Below are 11,651 nucleotides of genomic sequence, written 5' to 3' on the forward strand. Positions count from 1 at the left end.
TGTGTTATTTATTAAAAACACAACTAATTGAATAAAATGCAAAATTCACACAATATAACCTGAATATACTTCATAACTGAAGCCTTAGATGTTATAACCGTGTGTAAATAGTTCATGGCTTATATCCTGGTCAGTCATGCACCGTGAAATGGCTTATACTTTCACTGCAGTTTGCCAAATAAACTCAAGCATCTGATTATTTAACCCAATTAATTTCAGAACAGTTTCAATAACCAGGACATCTGCAAGCCTCACTAACTCCTGTGCCAAAAGTCACGATGTGTGGGATCAGGTCTCCATGAAATAATCCAATTAATTGTCACACTTTTGTCCGCATACTTATTTTTAGGCTTAGTTTTTACTTAAATATGATAGAAACAATAAAATATTTGCCATTAATGTACCTTTTATATCACACAAACATCCACTTTTATATCACTGTTATATTCAAAATAATCACAGTAAAAGCCTTTAACCCATTTGAAACTGTGAGTTTCTTTTATCAGGGCATGATAGAAGATTTATTATACTTACTAGATTCTAAATCTACAACTTCAGATGGACAACATATGATTGAGTCAATGTTTCTTTGAATACAATTATATAAATCAATTAATAAATGTATCTTGCCATCAGCAGTTTACAGCTCTGAATCACACAGGTGATTCAGAAAAAATACCTACTGCCAAATCACAATGTTTTTCATGAACCTTGACCCTTTCACCTTCGTCATCTTCAACTTTATGGTTTTAGTGCTGTCTATATTTCCATCAGACGTTACAGTGCATGTTTAATTTTGAACTTATTGACAACAACTAAGCAGGTACCAATGAGACTTTTTAGCTACTCAGAGACTACATGAGGCAGTAGAAACAGCAGCTGTGCTGATGATGCAGGATCCGGGGCAGCATCCGGAGCTGCAGCGTCAGCGAGCACCACGCCCAGCTTCCTGTTTTCACAATAAAAGTTCAATTCAGACTGACTTGTGAAAAATGATAGTAATTCTACTGTCCATTTAAAATAATCAAACTATGGAAGCCAAACAGATGGCAAAAAAAAAAACATCCACATATATATTTATTAATTATATGGTGGATGAAGTAATGTTTCTTGAGATGCTACGATTTTGATTTTGACGATCAGTAGTAGGACATTCACGTCTCCTCTGACCTCTCCTGGACTGTGAACACCTGGTGAAGACGGCCCATCAACAGCTCCTCTTCCTCAGGAAGCTGAAAAGGTCTGGACTTCCCACTAAGCTGCTAAAGAACTTCTACAGAGCTACGATAGAGAGAGTTTTATGTCTCAGCATAAGTGTGTGGTACGGGAGCTGCACAGTCCAGGAGAGGAAGGACCTAGCATGGGTGGTGAGGACAGAGCAGGGGATTATGGGATGCCCTCTGCAGGATCTAGACTCAGTTCATGCAGAATGAGTCCACAGAAGGACCAGACGCATCTCCACTGCTACCTACTGCCCAATATTATCTCTAAATATCTAAACGCACATTTCTGTAAATAAACACTCAGATCATCATTGCACAATAAGCACATTTTTCCTCATTATCTGTGACTCATGAATTAGTTCATACAAACTTTTGAATCTTCATCTTTTTATTTTCTAATCTTTTGAATGCTATAATGAGGGGAAAAAAACAAAAACAAAAAACAACATTACAACCCTTGTGCATTGCCTGTGTGCTTGTTTGTCTTTTTTATTTGTACTCTTAGCCGGAGTAGCTAAAAAGAAAATTTACCACGGTAACACGCCGTGATAATAAAGACTCTTTGAATATTTGAGTATATATATATATATATATATATATATATATATATATATATATATATATATATATATATAGATAGATAGATAGATAGATAGATAGATAGATAGATAGATAGATAGATAGATAGATAGATGGAAACTATGATTTTTTTTACACCATTATCCACAAATATCAACATCCAAACCGTCCTCTTTAAAAAAAAAATCAAAATAGACAAAAAAGGGCGTTTCTTTGATGATGACAACATATTTCTTACAGTAGATCTTTATCATAAATTATAATTTGTCTTTTTTTTTTTCAAAAGGCCAGTCAACATTTGGGGCTCTGAACGAGTTTAATTCAAGTGAACTGTAGGAAAAATGGCTCTTTAGACTGTAAACATTGCAGCACTCTGGTCATGGCTGTTATGGTCAACCTATTACAATTAACCAATTAACCTTGACCAGTTAATTGGTCTAGTGCGTACATGGCTGCCTGGCCTGTGTCTTTGTGATGGACATGATGTTCTCCACCTCTCGACCCATGACAGCCTGGCTTGACAAAGTGAAGACTTTTACTCTGAAGGCCTTTACCGGAAGTGCGCGGCCTGTTCAGACGCGCTGTGACAGCGGTGCTCGTGCTCGTCAGCGTGTGCGTGTGCTCGGTGAAGGCGCCACGTCGGCAGAAGCAGCGCAGAGGAGAAGAGAGCCGCAGCTCTGCAGAAAGTCCGCAGAAGTTGTTGAGGAGGACGGAAGGCTGCAGGCTGAACCCAGGAAGCAGCGTCCCAGGCCCGGCTGTGTCTCAGCGAGAAGCAGCAGGAACCATGGTGAAGGTAAGGATGTGTCTGAGCATGCTCCAGGTGTTCAGCTCACCTCCACGCTCACGTCCTGGTGATGATGTGGAGCATGGACGCAGTTCCAGCTTGCTTCACTGTCCAGGTCCTTTAAAAAAAACACCAGCGCCTCCTGCAACTTCTGCTGCGTTTGTTTTTATTCTAACTGTCTGAATAACAGCAGCTTTCACCTGAACCTGGGAAACCTGCAGCAGGAGCTAGATGGATGTTTGTGTTCAGGTTAAATAACCTAAAAATAAAAACCCATCATCATCTGAGTCACATTTCAGATTCAGAGCCTGGTTCGTTCTTCAGCAGCAGGGAGCTGAATGAGGCCCTGGCTTCAGTAAAATGTTGAAAACATTAACATCATAGTGTCATGGCTCCAAGATGGAGGTTTTAGAGCGTTTACCTCCCACCAAACAGCCAAAAATACGTCTAATTTAAACCCCCAGCAGCTTTAAGGGTTTAGAAACCTGGTTAATGTGCAGCATTTATTAAATATGACGATAAAAAGCAGCCGAAGCGACGCATTCGGGTTCAGACCGAGCTAAAAATCTGTTGGATAATTACAGGTTTAAGCACGACTCTGTGCTCCAGCAGTGAAATGTGTGTTTGATTCAGCTGCAGGCGAGCAGATCTCTGCGTTTTCCTCCGTAAGGATCGGCACAGATAGAACATTCAGCACCAGGAGCCCACAGTCTGTCCCAATCCTACCGGGCCTTCATGCCAAGATCCACAGTTTCGTAACGGGTGAGCTAACAGGCAGTCAGGAAGACCGGCCCGGTCCGCATCAGAGGTGTGGGCCGCTGGAGCTCGATGGCGGAACCAAATGGATCCCCACGGATCCGACATGTCAGCTAGTCTGACCCCCTAGTGCTGGTGAAGCATTTTTACTGTCGGCTGCTCCAGTAACCGCCTGATAAGGCTACAGTCGGTGGAACAGAACACCTATTGGTTCTGAGCAGCAGCTGTCGGGAACAAATGCAGCGTTGTTTTCCACCGTGGGGACAGGCCTCAAAGTTTAAAGACTGAACACTTAAACGTTATAGCTATGGCTTGTTTGCAATGCAGTTCCCCAGGCGGGCCTTTTAAGAACGTAGAACAGAACCAGAACGTTTGTGTGGACCCAGGAGCTCAATGCAATGTTCTGTAGGACAGCAGTAAAGCAGAGAGGAACCCCCAGCCGTCACTGAAAGGTTTCTCCTGCAGCTACGGTGGAGAAAGAAAAGGTGGACCGAACCAGAACTTTACGCAGACAGCAGCAAGGTCCATAGCTCACGCTGGAGTGAAATTAATTATTTAACCGGAACAACGTCGAGCTGCATGTAAACGTCAGTGGTTCTGGAGAAACCTCGGCTGCCAGCAGCAGCCAACCGGACCAGAACGCTCCACAGTGGACGGGACAACGCCGGTACCCGTCCTGAGGCGTCCCTCTGACCCGAAGGAGCTTTACCAACCGCTGCCCCTTCATCAGGAATCTGTATCATCACCATGTGGTACCATGATACCGTGGAGACGTGATTCTGAGACTGACGGCCGCCTCAGGAAGAACAATAACATTTACAGTAGAGCTGGACGATAATTCAGTAACGATAAATATCGATCAGTAGAATATGTTTTCATTCCTTATGCATTTTAGCCATGTAGGTTAATATTACATCCTCCCAACCAATCACAATGCAGACCCAGGAAGCCCCCGCCCCCTTCAAGAGTTCAGAGAGCACGTGTTTCTTTTTTTTTAAACTTGCAGTTTTAGTAAAAAGATTGGTTGAATAAAGGGTGTTGAGTGTGAATTCAGTGTTTGTGTGTTCTGTATCTAAAAATAGGTTGCTCAAGCAACAGCATATAAATGGCCAGGGCTGCACTTAAATATGTTTTGAATTTGTGATAATTATCAATTATAGATCAATATTTCTGTTTTATCGATATCCTTATTTTTTTCATGTCATCCAGCCCTAATTTACAGGCACACAACAGACCATATTATCACCCCATTTTTTTTCATTGGTGCATTCAGGTGCATCTAGTACATGGGATTATCTAAATATTCAGTTGGAATAAAAAGAAAAAACCTGCAGAAGTAAAAAAAAAAAAAAAAAAAAAAAATCAGATTTGTTTAATCTCAGCAGCTCAGAGCTCAATGAAAACCAAAAATCGGTACCGGTCTGGAAAACCCTGATCTGTTTCTGTGGCGGACATTGTTCAGATTTCAGACACACATCCTCTGTTTAATGCGTTTTAAAGATCATTTCAGGGAGAAACTAATATAATTCTTCTGGTCCGTGGGGTTTCTTTGCTGATGAAAATGTTTAAATATAGAAAATAAAGAAATTCTGGGTCTGTGATCCATGTAAAAATATTCTGTATGGAGGCAGAAACCTGCGTCCATTCATCATCATCATCATCCCTACTACTACTCAGGGTGAGGAGGAGTTGAAGAGAAGTCTGAGCGGTCTCTGCTTACGCTGTGCAACGTCTTCCACTCTCCAGCTGCACAAAGTTTGTTTTAAATTCAGCAAATTTGAGCCGCGGTCTTAGATTAAAGCAGCTTGTTTGATAAAGTGGTCGACTGGGCGCCCGCACAGGGATGCTAAAGTCTGCCTGATTACGTCAGAATTAATTAATATTTGTAATTTAAAGTCTTTATTTAATTGTGTTAAAACAAAACAAACATAAAAACAAACATTCTAAAGTCCTGAATGAAAGGGAGCAGAAAGAAGAATCTTATTGGCTGCCTTTACCAAAGCAATACGTTTACTAAGACCTTAAATTAAAATCATCAACTACACAATAAGCATCAAAATATACAAAACAAAAGATAATGAAATTAAACATCTGTCGCCCAAAACTGAAATTCACATTTTACTTTAGGTTGATTTTTCTGTATAAAATCTAACATGATTATTAGTAATCAGGCATAACTGACATATTCACTCAGCAAAGCAGCTTTTTATCTATTCCATATAAACATTACTAGTGCCACACATTTTATTTTATTTTTCTTTAACTCCATACATGCAAACATGTAAATGTGCTTTTCTTCTCCTGTGGCTAAAACCACAGAAGTGTGTTTTGTAACAAACCTGAAACGTTATTCTGTGTTTCTGGTGATTAGATTAAATCATGCAGGTAGTTTTGTCTCCAGTTTGTCGGCAGGTGACATTCGTCTGTTTTTTTTTTTTTACGCTCAGTCTTCCTGGTTTGTTTTTTATCCAGGATGTGAACAGCGTGAACGTGGAGCCGCAGCCCGGGACCAGCCTGTCCTCGGACGAAGCAGAACCCGCTGACGGCCAGCCTCCAGAGGGTAAGCGCCGCGGCGAGGGACGGGTCTAAATGCTGGAGCGTCAGCGGGGAATACGGTGCAATCTGGGCTCACATGTTGCTGCTGCTATTTCAGAAACACTTGGAGCGGTTCAGACGCCTCTGGGTCACCATGGCGCCTCAGCCTCCTGAGGAAGCTGCTCTCATCAGCTTATATGACTTTAATGTCATAAATTATAGTCACTGCTAATCACAATAAAACAGGTCTGATGGCCTCTCAGCAAAATGTATTTAATTTAATTTACCCTTTCCATTGTTGTGCCATTATGCACGTTTTAAAGTTATTTAATGTTTTATAAATAACTTTGTTAAGTATTGTCTGGTGATAATCAGCTGTTGTTAAGCTGATATCAAGACAACGGTTGAAAGGGATGATTTGAGCACTAGCGATCTTTTAACAGCAAAACCTGCACACACATAGAATAAAGGAGTGACAACTTCTGTTCAAGTTTCAAGAATTTAATAACAGAAAAAAATGAACATCACTATGTAATGCTGTTTATCTGAATTAACACAATATTTCAATCAGTAAATCCTCTCTACTAGGCTAGTGAAAGTTAACTAAACTACTGAGCAAAATTAAAATAAAAAGAAGCTAAGGAACTATTTATATGCAAAAGAAACAAAAGACAACATTAAAATGTTTGATCATCAGAATGATTCAGTAAATCCTGGTTCACTGCAGATCTGAGTTAAAGAACCAAAGTTCACCTTTAAATATGGAATGATGTTAAATTAGCTTCACTAATTCAGAAACATTGGTGTTTCAATCCATTCACGATGCAAATCCTGAGTTAAACAAAACATTATTTGATCTAAAAATAACATTTTAAAGAAAGATTTGGTCGGTGAAATCAACGACCTTCAGGACATTTGATTCTAAAAGACGAACTCTGTGTGTGACGTGTGTTCCAGAGCCCGGTAAGGACCACGCCGTCGCTCCCCCCGGCATGGTGTGGCGGGTCACCGGCGGCCTCTTCAAGTCACCAAGGGCGTGGTCGGCGCCGCGGTGGGCGGAGTGGCCTGGGTGGGCGGGGTGGGGGGAAGAGCCTGGAGATCACCAAGTCGGCCGTGACCACGGTGCCGTCGATGGCGTGGGCTGGTGAAGGGCGGCGTGTCGGCCGTGGCCGGCGGCGTCTCCAGCGTGGGCTCCACGGTCGCCAGCAAGGTGCCGTTCACCGCCAAGAGGAAAGACAAGGCGGAGTGAGGAGGAGGAGGCGAGGACCAAAGGATTGAAAGTGACGGATTCGCCCCGCCCTGAGCCAACCGAGAGAGGCGGCCCGCTGATCTCGACCAATCAGACGCCACAGTGCCTTCCCACCCCCCACGGTCACCATAACTCCCAGACTTTAAAGACTGCGCAGCTCTTAGTACTACTACACCAACCCGGACGCGTCCTGCTCGTCTGCTCCGTGGCGACGTCACGATGAACTCTAGTTTACAGACCCGCCTGAGGCCACGCCCACTTTCTGCTCCCCGACCGCAGACGTCCGCTGACACCTTTCCGTCTTCAGATGCTGATTCTTGTTCCTGGTTGTTCTCAGTGTGTGAAGTATTATTGCAACCTGTTTGTGTTGAGGGATCACGCTGTTTGTTGCTGAGGAGCCCTGAGGCCCCCCCCCCCCCGCATGCAGGAACATCTCTGAAATACCTACAGGCTGACGACACCGGACCCGTCAGAACCGGGTTCCTCTGCAGCGTCTTTCTGGTTGAAACAACCCAGGAAAGCTGAGCGGTTCCTTCCTCTGCTGCGGCGCAGGAAACAATCACGAGCATTTCAATGCAGCTGTTGTTAAACTTTGTGAAAGATGTTTGTATTATTATTTTGTTTTTCCAATATATCAATAAAGTAGTTTAGAAGGTAAAGAGTGAGCTCAGTTTCTGTTTTTTTTTTTTTTTTTTCTGGTTGATCTGTTCTAGTTTTCATTTGGAGGCTGAAAAATAACAGATTTAAAAACGAGTGCAGAGTGATTGCTGTGACAAATCCTTCCTTAAATCTACAATGAAACAAGATTTTCAATGGTGTTGTTTTTTTTTTGTCCTAGAACATCCAGTTTGTCTCCGGCCTTTAAGGCCCCCCACCCCAGGACACCCTGCATGGATAAGCGGTTACAGACAACACCAGCTCGGACTGGTCTCAGCTTGGTTAAAAAATGTAGTGTAAACGGGCCTAATAATGTATCATTGGCTTCATCAGCAGAGATGAAGCACTGAAACATCTGCAGTAGTTCCTTCAGTCAGACAAGTAGGAGCTTTACGGAGGGAGCAGATGTTTCCAGTGGTTACCTCCAAAGAAAAGCTGCAGGCTCGCCTCCAGAAAACTGCTGCTGGGAACATTGCAGCAGAAATTACCTTTTTCTGGTGCTTGAAGAACTCCAAGCTGAAAGCTTCAGCTTCAGCCCGAGAAGGTCCAAGCTTCAGGATCATCTGCGGCGAGCTGAAGAGGGCACTACTGAAGAGGGCTCGTTTAACTGGTGGATGTGAGAAGCAGTGGGACAAAGAGGTTTAGGAGGAGTATAGAAATCCTGCAGACTGGTGCAAAGTTTTTCATGCTGACTGAGTCGCCAACGGTGCAGCATCCTGCTCCAACTCAAGTCTGGGCTTTAGAAGAGAACGGAGTGATGCTTTTGCTGCCTCACAGCAGGGAAATGCAGATTTATCAGCAAGAAAGTAAGGGAAACGGATGGAAAAATCCTGTACAGGTTTTAAAAATACTCAAATGTGCGTCTGAGAGGGGTGACCTGCAAGTGTAGGAAATGCACAAGTTTAAAGAACAGCAACAGATTACAGAAAAAACTGTAACAGCAGGAATATAAATAACTTTGAGTGGTGAAGGTCCTAAGTCTAAGAGCTGCTGGGAGGAAGGATCTGCACTAACGCTCCTTTGTGCTCCTAGGATGCAGCAGTTATGCAGAGCAGAGGAGGTGGACATTGACAGCAGTGATGTTATGTGCAAAATATCTGTGTGTATTGCAGGTGGTTGGAGTCATCTAGTCTCCAACCACCTGGTCCAGTGGGCATCCTAGGACACCGCTGGCCTTACTGATGAGCTCATTTAACCTTTTTCTCACAGCTGCTCCATCAAAACAAGCCATAGAAGAAGCTGAAGCCACCACAGAGTCATAAGGTGTTCAGGAGCGCCCCCTGCAGGGCAGAAGACCTCACCCTCCTCAGCAGGTAGAGTCTGCTCTGACCCGTCCTGTAAAGACCTTGTTATACCAGTTTAAAATCAATAAAATTTGTCCTCAGTAAGTGAGGCAGCATTGGAGGAATCTTAGAACCTGCACAGTGTCTGAACTGTTTAGAAAGCAGTAGAGCTTTCTGAGCTATCTAAAATTCTAGCTTCATCTAAACCTTCTACCTGTATGTTAGACCCAATCCAAACAAGTTGTTTAAGGACATATTCCCTTTGATCAGTGGTCCTATTTTAGACATGATTAATCTATCCTTAGTAAATGGATATGTACCACAGGCTTTTAAGTAGCTGTTATTAAACCTTTACTTAAGAAACCATCTCTTGATCAAGATGAGTTAGTAAATTACAGACCTATATCTAATCTTCTTTTCTTATCTAAAATTCTTGAGTAAGTAGTTGCTAATTAACTATGTGAACATTTACAAAGTAATGACCTACTTGAGGAGTTTCAGTCAGGCTTCAGAGCTTCAATAGCACTGAAACAGCTCTGGTGAAGGTCACTAATGATATTTCATGGCCTCAGATAATGGACTTGTGTCTATACTTGTCCTGTTCATATTAATAATAAATCTTCTTCAAACTCTAGGGTCACCTGTGGAGTATCTCAGGGTTCAGTCCTTGGACCAATTCTATTTACTATATATATGCTTCCGATCGGCAAAATTATCAGACAGCATGGGATTAATTTCCACTGTTATGCTGATGATACTCAGCTATATTTATCCATAAATCCTGATGAATCCAATCAATTACTTCGACTGCAGTCATGTCTTGATGACATCAAAAGCTGGATGACTTTAAATGTTCTGCATCTAAATTCTGACAAGACCGAAGTTGTAATCTTTGGGCCAGAGTCCTCAAAAAATAAACTTTTAATCAATCACTTAATCTGGATGGCATTAACTTGGCCTCTGGTAATAAAAGAAAAAATCTTGGTGTTATTTTTGACCAAGACATGTCATTTAAATCCCATATTAAACAGGTTTCCAGAATTTCCTTTTTCACCTCCGGAATATCGCCAAAATTCGAAACATTCTGTCCAGTAGTGATGCTGAAAAACTGGTCCATGCATTTGTTACTTCAAGGCTGGACTATTGTAATTCTTTACTATCAGGAAGTCCACAAAATGCAGTTCAAAGCCTTCAGCTGATCCAAAATGCTGCGGAAGAGTTCTGATGAAAATCAACAAGCAGGATCATATTTCTCCAATTTTAGCTTCCCTTCATTGGCTTCCTGTAAATCAAGAATAGAATTTAAAATTCTTCTTCTAACGTACAAAGCCCTAATAATCAAGCTCCATCATATATCAGAGCTCTGATTACCCCGTATGTTCCTAACAGAGCACACTTCGCTCTCAGACTGCAGGTCTGCTGGTGGTTCCTAGAGTCTCTAAAAGTAGAATGGAGGCAGATCCTTTAGCTATCAGGCTCCTCTCCTGTGGAACCAACTCCCAGTTTTGGTCCATGAGGCAGACACCCCATTTATTTTTAAGACTAATCTTAAAACTTTCCTTTTGACAAAGCTTATAACTAGAGCGGCTCATGTTACTCTGAGCTACTTTATAGTTTTACTGCTATGCTTAGGCTGCTGGAGGACATCAGGATCTAATTTTCTCACTCTATAGAGTTCTACTGTTCTTCAATTATTCGTTATGTGTCGTCATTTCTGCTTTAACTTTCTGTTCTCTCTCTTTTCTTCATAGTAGGTACACCTGGTCTGGCGTTCTGTTAACTGTGACATCATCAGAGAGAAGACGGCTCACCCGCTACTATCATCTAATGTAGAGAACAGATTACTAGATCAAATGTGTGCTTCTGTGCCTTTTGTCTCTCTTGTTGTGTCTCTGCTCTGTCTTCTGTAACCCTAGTCGGTCGAGGCAGATGACCGTTCATACTGAGCCGGTTCTGCCGGAGGTTTTCCTTCCGCTAATGGGGAGTTTTTCTTTCCACTGTCGCTTAATGCTTGCTCAGTATGAGGGATTGCTGCAAAGCCATGGACAATGCAGACGACTCTCCCTGTGGCTCTACGGTTCTCCAGGAGTGAATGCTGCTTGTCGGGACTTTGATGCAATCAACTGGTTTCCTTATATAGGACATTTTTGACCAATCTGTATAATCTAACCCAGTATAATATGATTGAATTTGACTTTGTAAAGTGCCTTGAGATGACATGTTTCATGATTTGGCGCTATATAAATAAAATTTAATTGAATATTTATATATATAAATATATAAAATCAGTAGAGAAAAGGGTATTGGATGAATCTTTAGAGTAGAAATGCTTGTGATAAATTTAGCCATCCAGCGGGTCGAAGATAATTTAGATTAGTCTTTGACCAGTTTGTTCAGATTGCAGCTGATTAGTAAGTTTTACATTCAGCCATTTAGAAAGTAGACCAGACGTCTTGTCAGAAAATCAAACACTAAACAAGTGTTGGTAATTGATATCTACACATTACAGTGTAATGAAACTGCTATTTGTTTCATATAGCTGCAGTTCACAATCAGGTTCTTTTCAAAGTCAGATTCCATCAGAT

At 41.9% G+C, this 11,651-nt stretch overlaps 1 pseudogene; it reads left to right on the forward strand.

Moving 5' to 3' along the window:
* Positions 1–2,352: 2,352 nt before the first annotated feature.
* Positions 2,353–7,401, forward strand: LOC118567186 (annotated as a pseudogene).
* Positions 7,402–11,651: the final 4,250 nt, after the last annotated feature.

Source organism: Fundulus heteroclitus, chromosome 20, assembly GCF_011125445.2.
Source record: "Fundulus heteroclitus isolate FHET01 chromosome 20, MU-UCD_Fhet_4.1, whole genome shotgun sequence".
In the NCBI taxonomy this organism is placed as follows: Eukaryota; Metazoa; Chordata; class Actinopteri; order Cyprinodontiformes; family Fundulidae; genus Fundulus; species Fundulus heteroclitus.